Below are 23,384 nucleotides of genomic sequence, written 5' to 3' on the forward strand. Positions count from 1 at the left end.
AGATTTATTTTCTGCATTTAAGGAGACAGAGGAGGGTCAATGTGCCCTTCTTGCACTGGCTGCTTATCAAGTAATTTTAATTCAAAGTAATCAATATGCCATTATGGGATATTTGGGGACAGCCTGCCCTGAGCCTTGACAGGTGCATACTAATGGAATATAGGAAATTAAAAAGTGCTTATGAGAAGTAGAATGAAGAATTTGGATGAGTTTTAAAAACAGCATTTAAAGATGCAAAAGACTAATTTTTTTTTTGCAAAAGGAGATGAAAAGGGATTTTGAGGACAGCACTGTGTCAGGACTGGGGGTCAAGGGAGAGGGAAGCTGGCACATCTATAATAATAAAAGCATAATATGCTAATTAGACCGAACAGCCAAAAGACCTTCTGGACATTATTCCAGACGTCCTTCCGGATGAAGCTACGGTAGCGGGGACCAAGGCAGAGGCAGTTAGGGGTGATCAGGCAGGCAGGTAGAGGGGTTAGGGGCGATGAGGCATGCAGATGAGTGGTTAGGGGCGATGAGACAGGCAGGCAGAGGGATTAGGGGTGATCAGGCTGGCAGGGGGGTGGTTAGGGGCAATCAGGCAGGCAGGCAGGTGAGTGGTTAGGAGCCAGCAGTCCTGGATTGTGAGAGGGTGCAGGCTGGGCTGAGGGACCCCACTGGTGCACGAATTTGTGCACTGGGCCTCTAGTCTACAGATAAAGGGACCAAATTGTAAAGAGGAGAATTTGGAAAGAAAGAATGGACCAGTTTGGATTTTGAAGAAACAATGTGAAAATCCTGAGCAAAACAGCACATTAGACAAGCTTTCAAGTAAGAATGTCATGTCAGAAGTGTGTATGATTTGCATCAGTGAGGATCATTTCAGCTTCAAGGAACTAAAAAGGAGAATTTATTGGCTCATATCACTGAAGTCCAAGTCTTTGAGTCTGCTGTGGATCCTCCCCTTCTTGCCATCTCTCTACCAGAGCTCCTTTCTCAGGGAGTTACCCTTCTTGTGACAAAAATCTGGTGACCATGAGCTTCAGGCCTACATAAGATTCTCAGAAACCCAGGGGATGTCTTAGAATTGAACTTCGGGTTTAGATATGCTAGACCAGATCCATGTCTCTCTTGGAAAGGGGTGAATAGAGCCATTGACACCTGAACCTCCTGGGCTGAAAGTGGGAGTGGGGTGGTTCCACTCACTGTACTTTCCAATACCTGGAAGTGTAGGTATTGGAAAGGGGTGCCTAAGTCCTGGGTTGCAAAAATATTGAAGTAAGGAAGAATAGAGAAAAGAAGATAAACAAAGAGGCTGTTGCCCAGATCCAGGTACAGACTAATGAAGGCCTGACTTGGAGTCATTTCTGCAAAACCAGTGAGGACCAACTTTAACCACCATTGTAAAGAAATAATTACCCTCATTTTTCAAAGAAACATACCTCATTGTCATGCTTGGAGTATAGGAAAGATATTGGTTCGTGCACTTAATAGTCATGGTGAAGTTAAGAAGTTTGGAGATACTGCGAGCCTCACATTTCACCATGGGAGGTGTTGGAGTTGCTAGTGAGAGATCCAAGAGGCACTGTCCATCCTACAGCCCGAGATGTAAACTTCAGACATTCGCTCCCTGTGTCCTTCATCCTTGACTTCTTAGCACAGAGTTGGCAGGGCTTCTGTGCCTTTCTGTTTCCTTTGTTAAACTAGGTATTTTAGGGCTTGTATATCCCTCCCATTGTAGCTAGCTATAAGCATTGAGAGCCAGGCTCTGTTTTGGATTTCCTAACCATAGCCTCACACTCTAATTTTTCAGAATTTCATTCTCTACTGATTTTCTCTCCTTCATTTTATCCTTTGAAATAAATAAATCTCAGGAGGAAAAGTGGCTTTCTAAAATTAAAAATATCCTGATACCCCCTGCCTATATGTAGATGGAAATGTGCAAAACTTTGGAACATGATTAACCCCTATTAGCTAGGTTGAGCCCACAGGGCAGGTGCTTGTAAATGGTCTTTATCTTAATGAAGCAGTTGACTGAGAAACAAAGTTTTCAGCTCATTCTTAATTGGACAATAGATAACTCTGATCTTGGGAAAGTCACTGAATGGTTTGAGAAGAATCTCTAAAAACATTTGGAAAATAAAGTGATACTAAAATGTTAAATGCACCATAGGTTAATAAAGTTTCAGAGTAAAATGGGAATGTTCAATGGTTTATACTAGTAATTGATAAAACTCTAGGTGGGGTTGATTTATCCTGGTTCACTGAAGAAGCTTCCACTGTAGCTGAGAAGAGCAAAGCTTTACAAGTGTGTATGAGCACTAAAATCAGGCAGTGTTTTCACTAGAGTATTAATCATGGTATGAGTGGGAATTAAACTTGACAGCATGACAGAGAAGATGACATCAGAATTATTAAATTGAAAAGATTGCCACTCAAGTCAAATCAGATGTTATTACTATCATCTCTGGCACTCTCAACACTATAAAGAGAGTGGAAAAAATAAGCCCTAAGTTAAACAGCTGTGTGCTTCTCCTCCATTTTTGGGATTGTTGTCATTATATCAGAAGATTAAATATGAAATCAAAGCAGAAAGTCTTATCACTGATTGACTCCTATAAAAATATTAAAAAATTTATTAGTTCCAAATGAATTTTCCCATGACTGTAATAAGTAAAAAGACATCTAATTGCACAAGAGAAGTTACTTATGCTAGTAAATTTGAACCAAGTGTTCTGAAAATGTACCCTTTGCTCTCCTAAGAGGTTTGTTCCTCATGCAACTGTAGCATGAGAACATCTCTAGGGATGACATGAAATTCTTTACAGGGAATTTGGTACAGTTCCTGTAAATAGGAGTGTTCTCTCTTAATTTCTCTTCCTCAATCATGGTGAAGTTAGTAGAGCCCATGTATCAAGAATAAAATCAGTTCTTTCAGACCTCTCTCACCTTGACCTTTTCCTCTCCATAGTCTCAGTCAGTGCCAGTAACTGAAGCCCTTGTGGTTTAGTGATCGCCAGTTTCCTACCTCACTTTTGCTCCACATTACCATAAATCCTGAATCATGACCCAGTCTGCCTTTTGAGGATACTTCAGTAAGTGGGAGTTTGGCTTAAAGCCCATTAGTGGATTTGGAAAGTAGTTTACTTGTCAAGATGATGAGTGAAACGATCGATCACTAAATTCATACTTCCTTCTGAAGGTTAGTTGCTCGATTTTTCTGGCTCTGCAATTTAAAGCCAGCAGTTAGACTTGAGATAGGCCTTTGAATTTTAGATTGGGGAGTGTTAGGATTTAAGTTAGTACAGAGGTTTTCTGTGGCCACCTGCAGCCTGCACACCAGAAATGCTGGCAATGCTATGGCCTTTGCTTCTGTGGACTGCGCTACACTCAGGGATTCCTGGAAAGTAATAACCCTATTTCACGCAGTCCTGTCATTGAAAATGCCTCTGGAATGAGTGACATCTGGATCTCTGTGGTAGCCAGCAAGGCATCTGTTTTCTAAAATGGAGTACAATTAACCTTTTCACAAACAGATTGCCTGCTGTCCTGCGGTGATTGTATTCAGTCTCTAGACTCATGAAGATGCACACTCTTTGCTATGCTCTCTACTGGTGAGTAACCCAGTCTGTTTTGTGCAGGAGGGGTGTTTTTCTTTGTCATACAGACAGTTGGTCCTTCTCTGAATTTGGGAGGTGTAAATGCCACTGCACACATGTGTTTCGAAGTGGTGGGTTATGAAAGAGCCTTCTTTAGGGTCTGTTATATCACATTTCATAATGCTAGTCTTATCAAGGTATCAAGGAATTAAGTTGGCTGAGCTCTCCATCTTTATCTCTTTCCCTCTATTCTCCCTTTTCCATAGAGTTATTATTCATTAAATATGTATCATGTACCAACCACTTTATAGCCATTATCTTATTTTACCTATACTTTTGCCCTGAGAGGTTTTCTTCATTGGCTCCAGTTGAAGAAACTGAAGCTCAGAAAAGTAAAATAACTCCCAAGATCACTTAGCTGGTAAACAATTGATCCAGTATTTTAATTCCAGGTCAGTTGGGCTCCTGAAGCCTGAACTCTTTCCACAGCACTACTGGTCTTAACATTGGCTGTATAACAGTATAACCTGGTGAGTTACCAAAAAAAATCCTCAATTACATTTACAAGCTTCTCATATCTCCAGCCCAAGCTTCCTGCCTGGCACTTAGTTGACACATTATAAATATTAATTTGATGCCCAGCAGTTTTGAAAGGTAGTAAGCAGTTTATAATATTTGGGTCATGGAGTGACCATATAAACAAGTCCCAATATGGTTGTTGAAAGGAGATACGTCCTTGCTTCTTATAGTACCACAACTCTTCTCTCTTTACTCCTAACTTCTAAAATGAGCATAATTTCTCTTTATGCCCATAAGTGAAATGTTTTGATCATTCAACAAATGCTTTGAGAAGTATAAAATGCAATATAAATAAAAGGTATTATTATAAAAAATAAAATTATAAGAGAAATATCATATATGATTGACTAGATTCACTAAATCCTGTTAAATAAAATCACAGGTCAGAGTGTAAGAGCTTTTAAGCTGAGAATACAGCTTCGTAAAGAGGTTCTGGGAGCCTCACACCCTAAATTCTGAAGAGATCCATTAACTTGAGATGTATTTTTATGTTAATAAAATACGTTGCAAGGTCTTGAGGCAACACAGTGAAAGTACTTGGAAAATATACTTTTCCCTGTTTGATCTACAATATCTGTTCCTAAAGGCCTATTTTTCTTTTAAGTCTGAAAGTTGATTGAGTTCAACTGCTTTCCATTGCTTTCTTTTACTAACAAATATGAATGTGAGATGGAAAAATGGGGTGCAGTCATTTCATGTTCTAACTTAATACCTAAGGATGATATATGGAGTGTAGAGGCATGATAGTTCATAGTCTCATGATAAATGACTTTCCTGTTTCCAGCCCACGTGATTAGTGTTAATAAAAATAGAAAATTCTGAACTAATTAATTGGAAAAGGAATGCCCTTAGTCTCAGTCAGAGAAACATTTATTTTGGTACAGTGCCTTCCTTATGGGTAGCACTGAAAGACAGCTAGGACTAGTAACAGACCTGCAAGTGGTAACAATAGCTTTTAAGACCAGGTAAATGAACTCAGTCTCCTCTTCATTTGTACTTGTATTGCAACTCTGTCCTATTTATTCAGGGCATAAAAAAATATGCCTAAACAATTCTTGTGTCCTTTGGGATCAGTGAATAAAAAGGAAAGGGATAGAAGGAGAGGCCAAATCCCCCACAGGATCCTCTGTATTCCATTATTATATCTTTCTTTTTTTGTTAGCTATTATTTCTTTATATTTTTGTCTCTAGCTTTCCAACTTCTGGGACAGAAACAGCAGTTTGGATTTTATTTGAACTGGTGCTTACTTTTAATTTCATGTTTGCTACTTTTCCTGTTAATGTGGACTGTTTTGTTTTTGTTTTCATTTTTGTGGCTCTCTAAATAGAAGTTTATAATTTATTTCAGCTCTCCAAAGGTTGTATATAAAATCAGAGTCAGTCACTCAAAAAATAAATAAACAAATCATAGCAGATTTCTTCATTCTTTTATATAGCTTTTAAATAAACATGCATATGAAAATTCATGGAATCATATTATTATACATATATTTTAAGGTCAATAGAGAGCTGAGAGATTATCACGTTCAAACCTTTTGAAGAAGCATCAGCTTAGGGAACTGAAGTATCTTGCCCAAGGTCCCACTGCTCCTGCTTTTGGGCAGCACTGGGACCAAAATCCAGATCCCCTGACTTCAAGGTCATTGCTCCATCAAAGAGATTCTTTAGCTTATGAAATTGAAGAAACTATCAGCTTTGCAAAGCAACTACTCAGGGTTGTGCAGTAGTTTCCTAGATCTTCCAATGGTTAGGTCCTAATGTTATTGTTCAGTGACTTCTACACACTAGTTATGATATGAACATCAACCACAAAACCCTCTGCAGCAAAGAATGTATCAGCTTTGAACATTTTGTTGGCAGACATGTTTTCATAAGAGAGGAGAGACAGGAGTCTTTAAATGATTTGGGTCAACTCATGCATGAGAGTTGTGGCAAAAGGAAAAGTGAAGCCAACAGATCAAGGAAGGCATAGGAGCCATATCAACTGAACAGGTTTCCATTAAGGAAGTTCTGTGCACATCTTCCAAATTCATAATGAAGGACATGGAATCTGAAGCAATATCTACAAAATCACAGGTGTTGAGTCTAAGTAGGGGGTATTGGTGGCAATTTATTTTTGAAAAATTGCACCATGATAAATATCTAAAGACTTTAAAAAATAATTAGCACCATTCATTGCATGGTCTTGGATCGGAGAGCTCTATTATTGAGAGCTCATGTTACTCTTCAGGAAGTGGGAATCTAGGGACTGGTCCTAGACACTGACAGTCTTATGGGGGTCATGTGTCAGGATAAAACTAATTGCAATTAACAGTCTATTACATGATCTAACATGACATAATTATGGCTTTATTTGATAGAGAAGATTTTCTTCAAGTGGCTATGTAATAGAAGCAGAGTTTATCTAACCTGAATCTGCCTTAGACGTTTCATCTTTGATGGAAAAGAAGGACTTAATATGAGAGAGGGAGAGAAGAGGTCATCGTGGTAATGTTAAGGGTGAGAGTGAGAAAAAGAACAAGCTGCTGGGATAAAAGGGAGAATCACTTCATCAGTTATCCATTACCTGTTCTCAGAATCTCATTAAAATTGTCAAAGGCTGATCTTTCACTTGGATAGGTTTATAATTCTCACTAAACTGGGGTAAATAGCAAAAGCAGTTAAAGAATATTTTTTTCTTTTTATGTTACGTAAAGTCTTGCCCATAAAGTAACCTGCATGCACTTTATCGCGCAAAGCCTTTGATGCAATTCTGTGGACCATATATATTAATTAATGTGGAAATCTGCTAACTGTTGTTGAATGCTTTTAAAGCATACAAGTACTTTCAAAGTCCAATATGATTAATTCATAAAACACGTCAGTGAGGTATGTAGGTGTTGAGCCTTATTATTGTTGTCATTATCTTTCTTATTTTCACAGTTGAACACACTAATATGCAAGAAGTTTAAGTGCTTTGCCCAGGAAACCAATAGTGCAGCTAGATCAGGACTGGAGAGCTTCAGGGTGAAAATCCTTTGTCTACTAAAAATTAAGCTAAAAGACACTATAATGTTTTGATAATTGAGACATCTCTATTCCATATTCTGTTCATTCCTTGAATAATGTTGTAGAGGCATATAATATTTTCCAAACTGATTGATGGTCCATTTATCATTTTTAACAATTTTTGAAAGAAAGCTTTTTCAGAGTGGCCCTTTTTGCCTGTGTGATATTAAAGCTTCTCGGGTTAGTTTCTAACAAACAGCTGGCATTTTATTTATCGGTGAGTTAACTACGTATCCTTCTTTGGCTAAAAAGGGCAAATATGCAGTTCATTGAATTGAATGTTGACCCTATGTAAGCTGTGGCTGCCTCCAAAGATTTTGTACAAGAGTCTCTGTCATGTGCTGATTAAGTGCCATTGAATGGATCATCAAGAATATTCAACCAACTTTTAGTAATCTTTCATTAGCAAAGACACGATTTTAATATTTTCTATGGCTACTAACTTGTTCTGAGTCATTTAGGCAGAGTAATGCAGTGGGGAGCTAAAATGTTTTCTCTTTTGAAGTTAGACACTCTGGCATGTTAGCATTTCTTTCTATTCTATAATAGGGGAGCAAAGTGATCCCTGCTTTTCAAGCTGGCGAGGTTGCACTTCCACTTGTAGTAACAGATTGCAATGCTTCTCTTCTTGACAAATCTATCTTTAGGGTGGAGCGAGCCACCCTGACTGCAGTCATCACATTGGCAGGAATACTCAATGACCACTGGGGGTAATACATTTTACCCCCCAGCAACTGCTTCCACTAGGCAAATGGAATGGATCTGTATGTATGCTACCCATTTATAAGTGATAGTACAGGGCCGCATTTTAAAAAATATTAGCTAACAGTCTATACTATACCAACTTCTGTTGGTAGCAAAAGCACTACTATTCCTACACAGTAATTGCATTGCTGCAGCTGGCATTTCTGTAGAAACAACACTAAAACAAACAAAAATCCTCTACCAAAATGGAGACTGGAGACTCAATCAATAGTACTTATTGAGCACGGCACAGAAGACAATGAGCGATGGCACTTCCAGGTCCTTGTCTCGTTCAAGATTCCTCCACTACCCTCCACTGATACTTAGTTTCATTAAGAAAGAGAACAGGGCCTGTAAACAGCTACACTTGACACTGAGAAAGCTGTATGGGGAGAGTCTGGAAGTCTTGCATTCAGCAGTTATGCTGCCACTGACCCAACGAACTTTGTGGCCTTGAGCAGGTTACACACTCCTGGGTCTGTTTTCCTATCAGTAAAATAGGAAAGCTTAGAGGGCTGTTGTGAGGACTAGAAATATTGTGAGATGCCTTACATAGCTTGGAACATAGCAAAAAAGTACAAACTGTTATTATTACTAACAGCAATAATGGCACAAGCCAGCTAAGTGCCAAATTGGTGATACAAACATAAATGCTATTGAAAGTCAAAGCCAATTAAATTTATTTAACTACAATACCTAAATTTGTTCCCCTCTTTGTTTTATTTTCAATTTATCTTTATTGTTGAAAGTATTACAGATGTCCCTCTTTTTTTCCCCATTGACTCACCGCCTCCCCCTACCATCCTTTCCCCAGGCCTTCAGCCCACTATTGTCTGTGTTAGCTTTTGTAAGTAATGCTGCTATGAACATAGAGGATGCATATATTCTTTCTGATTGGTGTTTCAGGCTTCTTAGGATATATTCCCAGAAGTGGGATCACTAGGTCAAATGGCAGTTCTATTTTGAATTTTTTTAGGGAACTCTACACTTTTTCCATAGTGGTTGCACCAGTCTGCATTCCCACCAATAGTGCACTAGGGTTTCCCTTTCTCCACATCATTGCCAGCACTTGTGGTTTGTTGATTTATTGATGGTAGCCATTCTGGCAGGTGTGAGGTGGTACCTCACTGTTGTTTTTGTTTCTTTCTAATAATTTGTGATGTGAGCATTTTTTCATATGTCTCTTGGCCATTTGTCCTCCTTGGAAAAGGGTCTTTTTACTAGTAGTGCTCCAGGGTTCTCCTTTTTCCACATCCTCACCAGCACTTGCTGTTTGTTGATTTATTGATGGTATCCATTCTGGCAGTTGTGAGGTAGTACTTCATTGTTGTTTTAATTTGCATCTTTCTGATGATTAGTGATGTTGAGTATTTTTTTCATATGTATCTTGGTCATCTATATGTCTACTTTGAAGAAGTGTCTAGCTTATTTGCCCATTTTTTAATTGGATTGTCTTCAAGCTATTATGCTCAATTAATATTTTTTTAAACATATTTTATTGATTTTTTTACTGGGGATGTGCCCACAACCAAGGTACATGCCCTTGATGGGAATCGAACCTGGGACCCCTCAGTCCACAGGCCGACACTCCATCCACTGAGCCAAACCAGTCAGGGCTCAATTAATATTTTACAAAGGAGGCAAGAGCATATAAATGGAGTAAAGACACTCTCTTCAATAAATGGTATTGGGAAAATTGGAACATGCAAAAAATGAAACTAGACCACCAACTTATACCATACACAAGAATAAACTCAAAATGGATAAAAGACTTAAATGTAAGTCATGGAACCATTTAAAATCCTAGCAAACAAACAAACATAGGCACTAAAATCTCAGACACCTCACACCTGCCAGCATGGAGGGACCTGGAGAGTATACTGGTATGCTAAGTGAAATAAGCCATTCAGAGAAAGACAAGTATCACATGATCTCACTTACATGTGGAATCTAATGAACAAAATAAACTGATGAACAAAATAGATCCAGAGACATAGAAGCATGGAACAGACTGATGAATCTGAGAAGGAAGTGGGGGGGCAGTAGGGCGGGAGAGATTAACCAAAGAACTTATATGCATATATGCATAACCCATGGGCACAGACAATAGTGCAGTAGGGCCTAGGGTGGGGTTTGGGAGTGGGGTAGAGAGGGTCAATGAGAAAAAAGAAGAGGACATTTGTAATTCTTCCAACAATAAAAATTTTTAAAAAATAGATGAATGGGGCTTCATCAAATTAAAAAGCTTCTGCACAGCAAAAGTAACTGTCAAGAAAACAAAAAGACAACCAATCAAATGGGAGAAGATATTTGTAAACAATGCCACTGATAAGGGGCTAAGATCTAAAATGTATGAAGAATGAGTACAACTCAATAACAAAAACAAAAACAAAATCCAGTTAAAAAATGGGTGAGGATTACCCTGGCCTGGTAGCTCAGTTGGTTAGAGTGTTGTCCAGATATGCTGATGTTGCAGGTTTGATTCCCCAGGCAGGGCACATAACAAGAATCAACAAATGAATGCACAAATAAGTGGAGCAACAAATCTCTCTCTCTCTCTCTCTCTCTCTCTCTCTCTCTCTCTCTCTCTCTCTTTCTCTAAAATAAATTTTTAAAAAAGGGAGGCTAGGGCCTGAACAGACACTTTCCCAAGAAGACATACAAAATGGCCAACAGATATATGAAAAGACTAGAGGCCCAGTGCAGGAAATTCATGCGGGGGGGTTCCTTCAGCCCAGCCTGCACCCTCTCATCTGGGACCCCTTGGGGGACGTCCAACTGCCCGGGATCGGGCCTAAACCGGCAGTCGGACATCCCTCTCACAATCCTGGACCGCTGGCTCCTAATCGCTCACCTGCCTGCCTCCTGGTCGCCCCTAACTGTCCCCTCCCCCCCATCAACCTGATCACCCCTCACTGCCCCCTGCTGCTGGCCTGGTCACCCCCAACAGCCCCCTCCCTGCCGGCCTGGTCACTCCTAACTGCCCCCCCACCAGGTTGGTCACCCCTTACTGCCCCCCTCTGCTGGCCTGATCACCCCTAACTGCCCCCCTCTGTTGGCCTGGTCACCCCCAACTGCCCCTCCTGCTGGCCTGGTTGCCCCTAACTTCCCCCATCTGCTAGCCTGGTCGCCCCTCATGGCCCCCCTGCCGGCCTGGTTGCCCCATGCATCCTGCTTGCTCAGTCGTTTGGTCGTCCCCCACTAACCCCCCTGCCAACCTGGTCATAGGCAGCCATCTTGTGAGGGTGTGAGGGTTAATTTGCATATTACCTCTTTCTTATATAGGATGGCCAACTTCACTAGCTATAAGGGAAATGCAAATTACCACAATGAGATACCACCTCACACCTGTTAGAATTGATATTATCAATAAGACAAGAAATAACAAGTTTTGGAAAGGATGTGGAGAGAAAAGAATCCTCATGCACTGCAGGTGGGGATGTAAACCTTTATAACTTCTATGGAAAATAATACATAGGTTCCTCAGAATACTTAGAGTTACCATATGACCCAGAAATCCTTTTGGGTATCTACCCAAAAAAATTGAAACCATTTATTCATAGGATATATGTATCCCTATGTTCATTACAGCATTATACATAGTAGCCAAGACATGGAAACAACCTAGTTATATATTCAATGGAATACTACTCAGCCATAAGAAAGAATGAAATGCTGCCATCTGTGACAACATGGATGGATCTTGAGACTTTCATGCTAAAATGAAATGTCAGATATAAAAAGTCAAGAACTCTATGATTTTACTCACATTAACCAATATGTAATACATATGGTACAATACATGCATAAATCTCAATATATAGCATATAACCAGCTAATCTGTATTGTTGGGGTCCAACCCCAGCAGATCCAGGGGTCCCCAAAGGTGTGGACGGAGTTGGCGAAGAATGAAGGACACGGAGGCAGTGTTCAGTTGATCAGCATGGTTGGGTTCTCTCGCCTGGTTCTATCCAGGTTCGCCAGCCATGTTCTGTCTAGGTTCTACAGCCAAGTTCTGTAGCCAGGTTCTGTCCAGGATCTGTCCAGGATCTTTTGCCATGTTCTCTCGCTAGGTTCTCTCTCTAGGTTCTGTCTTTTATTGTCTTGTTACATCTGTATTTATACCAGTTGATTTTAATCCTGTCAATTTCTATTCCAAAGGTTAGGGTATTTCTTATCTCCATTCCAAGGAGTAAAGATTATGTAGCTTAAGGGTGATTGTTCGTAGTTAACTACCCGCCTGGCATTTAGTTAAGGGGTTTTATTCCCTCCCTAACTTCAGGGAAAAATCCCTACCTGGGGAAACAACCTTTCTCGGAGAGGTGACCTTGGTTAAAACACATAGCGCCAAGAAGGTGAGCAAACATATTAAGAACAGTATGCCATATACACCAGGTCCCTTGAAACATATGCTGTGCAGATGTTTCTTCCCTGCAGCGACTGTGTCAAGCAGCAAGGATGGACCGGCTTCCGGCATTGTATGTGTTCCTGATAAATCTATATGCAGAGGGTTCAGAACTGAGGTTTGGAAGCGAAAAGGTTTGAGTGAGTCTCTGAGGCACTGGGACTATACAGCAACCATTTTATAGGACTTTCTGGCTGGGCTGTGTGCATAAAAGGCTACTTAGGCATCATTGCTATCTGCAATGTAAAGTGACAACCCTCTCCTTTCTCTCCTCACTAGGCCTGCACTTATCATGGTACAGGAAATTCCTCTAGGGCCGTGGTCGGCAAACTTCGGCTTGCGAGCCACATGCGGCTCTTTGGCCCCTTGAGTGTGGCTCTTCCTAAGCCTTAGGAGTACCTTAATTAAGTTAATAACAATGTACCTACCTATATAGTTTAAGTTTAAAAAATTTGGCTATCAAAAGAAATTTCAATCGTTGTACTGTTGATATTTGGCTCTGTTGACTAAGGAGTTTGCTGACCACTGCTCTAGGGAATTCATTATGAATGTCTTCTAGGAAAAATCCTGAGGGTCAGCAATGAAGTAATGGCAATTAGGATAGAGGAGGGAATAGATTTCAGTGATGTTTTCCTGGTAGAAAAGTGGACATGATAGAAATTTGTGCCTCCTTTGGTATAACCTTCTCTTCTCTCCAGCACCTCAGCCAATATTTCCTTATCCTCGAGTCTTTTAAAATTCAGCATAGGCAATATATCCTCTAGAAAAATTTTCTTTTTCACTCTGATTGAACACACCCAGCTTGTATGTCTGCCATACCTGCACTATAGTTGTTGATTTTCTTGATGTCTCCCTGGCTGGACTCTAAGTCCTTACAGGACAAGAACACTCTTATTTTACTCTGTCGCTCATAATGCCTAGAATAGAGCTTTGCTATCACATTGCGGTTGCACAGTGAATATTTTTTGAGCAAATGTCCTAAGGCCTGACATGGAGAGTGAGAGAGAAAGGAGCATCTTCCAGAGCAGTGATAGCGAACCTATGACACGCGAACTCATTTTTTTTTTTGGTTAATTTTTCTTTGTTAAATGACATTTAAATATATAAAATAAATATCAAAATATAAGTCTTTGTTTTACTATGGTTGCAAATATCAAAAAATTTCTATATGTGACACGGCACCAGAGTTAAGTTAGGGTTTTTCAAAATGCTGACATGCCGAGCTCAAAAGGTTCGCCATCACTGTTCTAGAGTGATGATCTGACTTCTGTTTTGGACCACTAATTGAAATGTTTACTATTATTACATAATAACACTTTATGAATTGAAAGACATTATCTAAAATCTGAGGGATTATTAGAGTTATTTTGAAATCAGAACACATTGCACTCAACTTCTTTTTAAAATTAGAATCCAAGTTTAGAAATTTGTTGGACCAAAATTCTGTCTGGTGTGACTCCGTGGTTGAGCATTGACCTATGAACCAGGAGGTATGTGCCTGAGACAACAATTGGCAATTGGCTTAGAAAGAGACAATGTGTGGTGTTTCATCTTTGCTTCCCAGGTACTTAGTGCACAGTAGATCTTCAGCAAATGCTTTGTGAAATTAATTATACTTTGATTCTATTTCACTTTGATATGGTGATAGATTTAGCTCACTGGGTCGATCAAAAACCACAAATGTCTACTAGAAATTCACTTCATCAGCCTATATGGTCTTCCAAAGTCAGGGCTTACTATACTCTGATGACTTTCTCCTGATTTATTTCTAGACCTGGGCACTTAACCATTTGTTTGCTTTCAAGGCTAGCAAGGAAACCTGGTCTTTGTAGGGAGGACATAGGAGTCAATCTGTGAGCCTCATATGTCTCACACTTTCTATGTGTGAAACACAGTGAAGAAAGACATGAGCAGTTTTGGAGGAGGAAAGAGCCAGGGAACCATGAACCATGTTGGTAAAGAGGGAAGGGGTTGAAGGGGTTGGATGAAAAAGGCAAAAGGATTAAACAAAAAAAAATACACATAAAACAAACAAATAAAACCTCATAGACAGACAACAGTATGGTGATTACCAGAGGAAAAGGGGGGAATTAGGAGAGAGTAAAGGGGGATCAACAGTGATGGAAGGAAACTTGACTTGGGGGTGGTGAACACACAGCGCAATATACACACAATATAAACAATAGATGATGTATTACAGAAATAATCCCTGAAGTCTATATAATTTTATTAACCAATGTCACCTCAATAAATTCAATTAAAAAAAACTATGAGAGATGAATACTGTAAATGGTTAGGAGGAGAATCATTAAATCATCTTTTCAACAAATGTGTATAGAATGCTTTCCATAGGTCAGGCATTGTAGTAAACATTAGGAATTAAAATACAAATAAGACTTGCTAACTAAAGTCAGGAAACTTAGGATCTAGAAGAAAGATAGGAATCATAGGTGAATAAAGATAGTAAAGGAGAACAGGTGCTATAGATTGGGGACACAAATTAGATGGTAAAGACTAAACCCAGACTCCCTTTGTAAATAAGAATCCTAATTGCTCTAGCCCTTTGTCTAATTTTATCAGAACTCACCTCCTGTTCTTTTAGAATGGTAGATCTCTGTGTTGTCTTCATCACTTTGTCACTAAATAAGATCAGTTTATAGAAAATAATGTAGGACTTATAGAATAAAGTGAATAGATAAAGATAGTACAGAACTTCTGTGCTTAGCCTTTATATATTTAATATATGATTACCTAAAAGTTACTTAGAAAAACCTACATAAGAACAACAAAGTTAATTTATTCTGCTTTGTCATCATATGATAAATGCTTAAGAGGTTTGGTCAGGGAAAGTATTTTTAGATAAACTGTGGAGTCTTTTATAATATCATTAATTATTTATTTTACACAGAGATATGAGTGGAGAACAAGAACTTTAATTACCTTTGTAGATGCTGTAAAATGAGACGATATTCCAAATTACATAGGATCACATAATTTGTCAATGACTGAGTCTTATTTCAGCCCAGCCCATCTTATTCTAAAGCCTGGTCTTCAAACTACTAATTAGACTACTCCCCTAAATAAGTACCATACAGGAGAGAATATTCTAATTACTTTTATCTTATTTCTCTTACTAGGGGCCCAGTGCACGAATTTGTGCACCTTGAAAGGAACTGTGGGCCATGAGGCAGCGGTAGACACAGGGGCAGGTCTCGACCCATCCTCCATACCCCCACCCGGACCCTCCCACCATAGCACCCATCCCTGTCTGCCTGCAGCCCTGCTCCCACCACCACCACTCCCACGCACTGACAGCACCAGCCCCGCTCACACCTGCTGACGTGCAGAGTGATTGGGTTTGGCGCCAGCAGCAGGTGCGAGCGGGGCCAGCGCCGTCAGTGGGTGCAAGCAGCGGCTGCTGCCCCAATCATCCCTCAGGAGCAGGGGGAAGTAGAGAAACCCTCAGAGGTGATCAAGGCCAGCAACTGCCACTCACACCCACTGATGGCGCTGAGTGATCGGGACTGGCACCGGGCACTGGCAGCAGGTGCGAGCTGTGGCTCCAGTGCCGGCTGTGGATGCGAGCAGGGCCGGTGCTGGCAGTGGGTGCAAAGAATTTTCAGTAACCACCAGAGGCTCTCCCTGATGACAGCAACTGGCACCCCGCCTTGGTCTGGTGTCCCTGCTCACCTGCTCCACCATCCCGCCATGGCCAACACATGCCATGTTCTACACACGCCCCCTGGTGGTCAGCGCACATCATAGCGATCAGTTGTTCGGTTGTTTGGTTGTTCCGCTATATGGTCTATTTGCATATTAGCCTTTTATTATATAGGATTACTCTGTGAACTTTGTGAAATCAGACACTCTGTATTAATCATACTCATATAAGTGCTTCAAATGTGTGCAAGACGATGAGGTGTAAATGAAGACAAATATTCATCCCTGCTTTTCTCACAATAGTTCTTTGTATGTGCCAAGTGTCTAATTAAGATTTGCTGGTTTAAATTTGTGCTGCTCTCAGGTGGAGGTGAATCTGAATCAGGAGATCTTCCTCTTCTGTCCCCTTCCTTTTATGACTGAGTGTTCCATTTTTCTCAATCTGGGAGGATCTAGATTTATGAGGCAATATTGAGAGGATCTTAGGGAAATCAATCAATCAAACAAACAGGCTCAGCTACAAAAATTTTAGCTGAACATCTTAATAATTCCTAAATAACTTTTGCAAATCTCTCTTCCAAGTGAAAAGTACAGAACTGAAGAATGAAGAGAAGTGGCCTTTCTCCATAAAAGAGATTGAAACACTGGCATTCAGGAGGGAAATTTTTTCCCCAAAGAGCATAGAGGGTAGTGCTCCAAGGAAGGGCATGAACATTGTACCTAGCAGCACCACACTTAGGACCAGAGTCTAGAGCAGTGATGGCGAACCTATGACACGCGTGTCAGAGGTGACACGCGAACTCATTTTTTTTGGTTGATTTTTCTTTGTTAAATGGCATTTAAATATATAAAATAAATATCAAAAATATAAATCTTTGTTTTACTATGGTTGCAAATATCAAAAAATTTATATATGTGACACGGCACCAGAGTTAAGTTAAGGTTTCTCAAAATGCTGACATGCTGAGCTCAAAAGGTTCACCATCACTGGTCTAGAGGAAGCCACCACCAAGCTCCACTAGCCAAGTCTTCTGAGCAATGGGAGGCAATCTTCCAAACAAACATCCTAATAGGTCATCACTGGCCTCTGCCAGACCATGTTTCAGTGAAAAGATCTCTCTCCTTCTCTCTCTCTCCTTTCTTCTTCATGCTGATTCAAAACCAGGATTCTTATAATGTGCTACCTCTGCTCTCTGAGGCAGTCCTGAAATTCTGCCCCTTGGAACCATGTAAGATAGGTTTAATCTTTTTTTTTTTTTTTTACCAATGAACATTTCAAAGATTTTCAGATAAAAATTATAAAATAATTTCCCAGTTTTTATTTTCTAGACAAACATCCCTAGTAACATTCTGTGCTTAGCTCTTAACCATTCCTCCTGGAATTGATTGCCACCATGGAGAATAGCAGTACTCTTATTTTCTTTAACCTAAGATTGCATTAACCAGCTAATAGATGTTTGAAACTATTGAATATGTTGGGAACATAGTTCCTAAGTTAGGGGAATTAATTCTTTAGAAGCCATAGAGACAGGAAGACCCTAGAATTTTTGAGCTCTCACTCATGCAGTGCCTAGGAATTGCCTGGCTGAATGTCTTGTTAATGATAGATTGAGATGCCACTTCCTGTCTCAGGCCTCTCTAAAAATTGGTATTAATAAAGCCATCTAAATGCTTCAGAAAAGAAGTGATTGCCAAGGATCATTAATGTATGGCTGCAGTCAATAACCTGGCAGGTGTTTTTCTCTGTGGTTTCTGATTTCTTTGAAATCCCATGAGAATAAGGAATCTCTCAGGTGATCAGATCTTTAACCCTTCCTTTATTGCGATAGCAACCAAATCTATCTTTACTACTCACATTAGTTAATTAATCCTGGACCCTGATTTATGTTGTTTGACAGCAGCCATCCCTAAAGATTACTGGCTCTTTGTTCTTCCATAGCCCGTAAGTGCCACTACTAAGAGACAGTATTCCAAGATAAAATACACACGAAATTACCTGAAGGACTCCTTCAGTATGTGAGTCTGAGATCTCATTTTAGGATAATTAGCTTGAATAATAGCTAAAGCCATGTTGTCCCCTATTGTATGTTATTGATCGAGGAGAGAAACAAGTGCACAATTTCCAGTTCTCTGGAAATAGGTCATGTACTTTATTTCTGTAGTGAATAAATGTTTAAAACCCAAATCAAGACATTAGGTTTGACTAAAGACTGTCTTTTTTCCTGATATTTGAATTTATTTGTAGTCAGTCTTTCAAATGTTACAGAAATATAATCATAAGTAGTTACATCTTTAGTTAATACACTTCATTGAATAGAATTAAAGAACTTTGTATTTGAGCTTTTTTGCATTTTTGTAGCAGTTTGGTTTTAAAACATATTTTTTACATGCATCTTTTCATATGAAGTCCACTACTACAGTTCATCTAAAATTCAATAGTAATAGGCTTTAGCAACTTTGGATTTTGAGTTTATCTTAAATTTCATTTGACTTGTATTTCTGTCTAGTTAACTACTTTTACGTTATTATTCTTGGTCAAATGTGAAATGATGACTATCGTTTACTCTTTTTATATAGGGTGTGTTTGCTAGCATCAGTCCTTTAAACTTGTTGATTTGTAAAAAAATTACCACTGGAAAGATTTAATTGGCCCCAAAATATCACTTCTAATTTGATATCTATTTATTCTCACTGGTGTTTCTGTGCTGAACTGGAGATTTGTTAAAAATGTGTCACTCCTTTGAGTTCTAATTCATGAACTACTTCATCACTGAGCTTATAAGAAAGAAATGTTAATCACTGACCTACTTGAAAACGCACCTTTTATGAACATTTCCCTAGCTCATAAATCCCTTTGGGTCTGGCATATTTTTACTTCTGTAGAGTTTGTGACTATATAAATTATGACTCCAAGTTCTAATTCTCATCATAACCTTGTCAACAGCAGCATGAGGGTTGCCACAGCTCCATGTCCAATCAGCACCAACATATTAGGCTTGCTCAATTTGCATATCTAGAAAACTCACAGCTAGATCAGCAGAAGTAGCAGACTACCCACAGTCCACAGTGTGCATTTATCATATCTTGGAGTAAATCAGGGTTTGTTAACTTGCGCATGGCCAATTATAATATGGACTATCACAGGCACATACCTAGAGATTAAGGTACTATGACCTTTAGCCCTACCCCAAATTAATATTTTTATTAAAAGTATGTTAATAGGAAAATTTAGATAGATTAGATAATTTCATATTAGATAGTTTTTGATATGTTAAATAGTTTTGTAATCAATATATACACACTGCCAAGTCTACCAGATTCCACCAACACTAGTGAAGTAAACATGGTAAGATCTACTGTAGATCTTTGATATACATCCTCAGTTTTGACAATGTATTATCAATGAACAAAATTGTTTTATGGGTGGGGAGAAGTTGTAGGAATAATGGTAAGTGAGATTGAAGTTATATGAGTTTGAAGTCATTTAGAGACTCATACCAGAAACATAATGGAGTGAGGGCAATGAAGCTTTACTGATTGATTCTGTACTCTTGTCATGGCCCAGAATCTTTTTAGCCATCACCCATGATAGCATCTCTCCATCAATTGACAATAGTGATGACATCCTTTTCCTGTCACTGCCTTAGATGGCTTTGTGGGTGAGGTAGAGGAAGAATGCAGTTGTGTGGGATTTAAGTTCCCTTGGGAGCTACTTCCCCTTCCTGGGCATATTCATGTGATCCTTTCTGGAAGCAGAACCAGCAGGCATCACCTGATAATAGTTTACATTATTGCAGCCCGTTCTGGCTTAGCCTTTCCTTGGGGATAACCATGATAACACTTCCACTCTAACCTGAAGAATGATCCTAAGCCTTTCAGGGAGAGACTTGTCCTCACAAAACTTTAATTCCTGAGGTTGATGAGGGTCAAAAAAAGCAGAGGAAAGGATACCACAGGAACTTAGAGTCACACAAAATTGGGTTTGATTCTTGCCTCTGCCATATAACACTTGTGAGACGTACCTGAATTTGTTTTCTTATCTATAAAATGGTGACAATAATATTCATTCCCTACTTCATAGTGAGATAGTAATGGAAAGTTCATAGTCAAGTATATGTTATTTATTTGTTGTTTAATATAGGTTTCTTCCCTTTTCTAAAAGTTCTCAAGTGACATACAACTTTATATGGATAGGTTGGTAGAATTTGGAAATATTTGTAGAGGGAAATGATTTTGGAGGTAGTGAAAATTATGTGAGTGAGAGCAAAAGCCAAATATTTCCAATTCACTAAAATTCCCCAAAGTCATGGTGCATGTGATACAGTAGAAGGACACGTGTTAGAGAAAAAAAAAAATGGCAACCAAAGCAAAGGAATTTAACTGGAGTCCAAAGGGAGCTCTATCCAGGGAGCATTATTTTGCAGTGACATCTTGATAAATAAATCCTTGGGGGAGTGTGTCTGATAGTTGAGTCATCTCTTCTCCTTTCTCTAAAGATAGTGTTAGCACACTGTCATTCCCAGGGTTTCTGAAGAGGGAGAAAATGAGAGAAAGTGGATCAGCTGCTGAGTGTCTGCTCCACCCACAAAGAGTTATATGATGCATATAAGAAAGAAATGTTCATCACTGACCTAGTTCAGTGAGAGAATACTGCCTGCTGGTGATAAAGTTCCCTGAGCCTCTGAGTCAGGAAATCCAGAGTCAGCTCTACCTCTGCTGAGCATGGATTCCAGATAGGGGGCTGACTTCCCATAATCCCTAGATGACAGATTTAGCCATAGGGCTTCTTTCTACAAATCCTAATGTACTTTGCTGTCTGTTGTTGTGAGATATTTCTAACTAACACTTAAAAGAAATTCAGGGATCAAAAAGTGTAGTAGTTGATAACATGACAAATACCTGTAGTAAGTTCTTATTAAGGGAAGAAAAAGTTCAACTGGAAGTACCATTGTATGCTGGTTTGAGACTTTTTAAATATACATCCTTCAACAGCAAATTTCCAGATAGATTTTTTTGGGGAGGGAGGGGTAGTGGGGGTGGCTTTTGCAACTACTCCTCTACTTCCTCCCTCCTCTGATCCCTTCCCTGGGTATAGCTAGTAAGAAATCATTTTTGTTTGTTTGTTTGTTTCTGGGCATACACTAGACTTAGCATTCTCTGAAAATATCCCTCAGCTGTAAGGAAAAAGTTGCCTAAAGCACAGTGACTTGCGATGGTGCCTGGGGAGTTATGCTCCTCTCTACTTGCCCTTGCACATGTAGCCTTAAACATGTATAGATGAGCACATGTGGTTTTTAGGTATTGGCAGGACCACAGAGGGAGTCTTTTCTCCCCATTAATATTTTCAAAGAGCAAACTAAATGTCTACTCAAAAGGCTCTAATTCCTATGAGCGTCTTTTAAGAATTTAAATCACTTAGGAGCATGAGGCAAAGAAACCAAAAATCTGCATTTGTTTTGCCATCAAATACTTCTTGTTATGTGCCCACAGATGTCCTGAGTTCAATACCAAGTAACTTAAAAGAACCAGCTACTGGTCTTTGAGAAATCACAATCTAGAATGACTGAAAGATGCTGTGAATCTTGGGCTAGCTGCTCGTTTGTCTTCTTTATTTTTCTTTCACTTATTTATTTTAGACTTTGTACAGTCTAAAATCTATCTAAAATAACTCACAAGAGCTCACGACATGTATAAAATTGTTCCTTTAACAGAGCTTTAAAGTTATAAAGATTTCAAAAAAGTTTTGTTTTTGCAAAACACCAAGTTTGAGTAGGACACATGAAAAACAGGGCACATAGAATCCTAGGATTTTTAGTAAGACATTTTATTTGTAATCACACTTTTAAAAAAATCTTTATTATTGAAAGTATTACATATGTACCCTTCCCCCCCGCCCCGATTGACCCATTCTAGCCCGCCCCCACCACCTGCTCCAGGCCTTCACCACACTAATGCCTGTGTCCATGGTTTATGTATATATGCATACAAGTTCTTTGGTTAATCTCTTCCCACCCACCCACTTACCCCCACCTTCCCTCTAATATTCGACAGTCTGTTCCATGCTTCTATGTCTCTGGATCTATTTTGTTCATCAGATTATTTTGTTCATTAGATTTCACATATGAGTGAGATCATGTGATACTTGTCTTTCTCTGATTGGCTTATTTCACTTGTTTTGTGTCCTAACATGTGGTCTATCTTTGAAAATGACCCAAGTGCCCTTGAGAACAATGTATATTCTGCCGCTTTGAATTTCATGTATTACATGTCGTAAAATAGTATTCTTTTAATTTTTTTACCCTTTGAAAATATGAAAAACCATGTCTAGCTGTGGACCTTATGAAAACAGGCAGTGGGTAGGATTTGGCCCACAAACAATCAGTTTGCTGACCCCTTTGAAAGAAATGCAGAACTAGAAGCGAGAAGCCTTACATTCCAATTTCAGTTTACTACCTTTCAGCCTTGACTTAGTCATTTAACTTCTAACCTCACTTTCCTCATCTGCAAAATGAGTATGGAAGGGGCAGGAGTAGAGGGGGTAAGTTAAGATGGAGAAATTTGGCAAACACTACCTCAGCCAGGCAATCAGTGGAAAGTCGTGTTGACAGCATGTACCCTTGATATTTGCCATGAAAATGGTACTTTGGTCTCTGTGATCATCCTCCAAAAAAAAAAAAAACCAATCACCCCAGTCTAAATATGAGAAAAACATCAGACAAACCCAAGTTCTGCAAATACCTGACCAGGACTCTTCTCAAAACTGTGCAGATCATCAGAGATATCTTGTGCCTCTGCTTCACAGGGACTTGGCAAATCATTTCATAAGTATTTGAAATCTTTGAAAAGAATTATAAAACATAATGTATAAATTTATATGTCCTTGGAAAAGAAGCCATGCCTTTAAATTGAGCTATTTAAGTTTAAGGAAGCCAAATAAGACTTTAAAAGCTCTCAGGAAAGTTATATTTTATAGAAGGAAGAAAAAAATGTTGAGAACCTCTGAAGAAAGATTCTTCAAATTATTTCTCTGGTATTTCCTTAAAATATTCTCATTTTACAACAAAATAATGTACTAGCAGGCTCATATCTCACATTCCCATCCAAATTTGGACTTCTTTACCCTCCTTAACTTCTGTTTTCTTTCCTCATTTGTATTTTCTATATTTTTCTTTTCTCTTCTTATCTGTTCAACTTGGTTTCTGACTCTGCTTGCTTTCATTTCTCTTAATATTTACTCTAACATCTATTTTTCTTTGTGCTTTTCCTTTGACATTATTCAGCTCTTCCTCTGCTTTTTTCTTAACTGGTACTTTTTACTGGTGTATTTGTCAGCTGTTCCTTCTTCTGGTGGACATTGCTGTCTC

The 23,384-nt window shown here is 39.1% G+C and overlaps 1 protein-coding gene and 1 pseudogene across 1 annotated transcript in view; one reads left to right on the plus strand and one right to left on the minus strand.

Moving 5' to 3' along the window:
- Positions 1-23,384, plus strand: part of LHFPL6 (LHFPL tetraspan subfamily member 6) — a 266,102-nt gene that overhangs the window by 118,725 nt on the left and 123,993 nt on the right. The gene's annotated exons all lie outside the window — the stretch shown is intronic.
- The window catches only part of LOC139005070 (nuclear factor erythroid 2-related factor 3 pseudogene), a 55,845-nt pseudogene that overhangs the window by 4,193 nt on the left and 28,268 nt on the right, over positions 1-23,384 (minus strand).

The sequence above is a fragment of the Myotis yumanensis genome, unplaced genomic scaffold (genome assembly GCF_028538775.1).
Source record: "Myotis yumanensis isolate MYYU_CA2020_CCGP unplaced genomic scaffold, mMyoYum1.0.hap1 SCAF_3, whole genome shotgun sequence".
In the NCBI taxonomy this organism is placed as follows: domain Eukaryota; kingdom Metazoa; phylum Chordata; class Mammalia; order Chiroptera; family Vespertilionidae; genus Myotis; species Myotis yumanensis.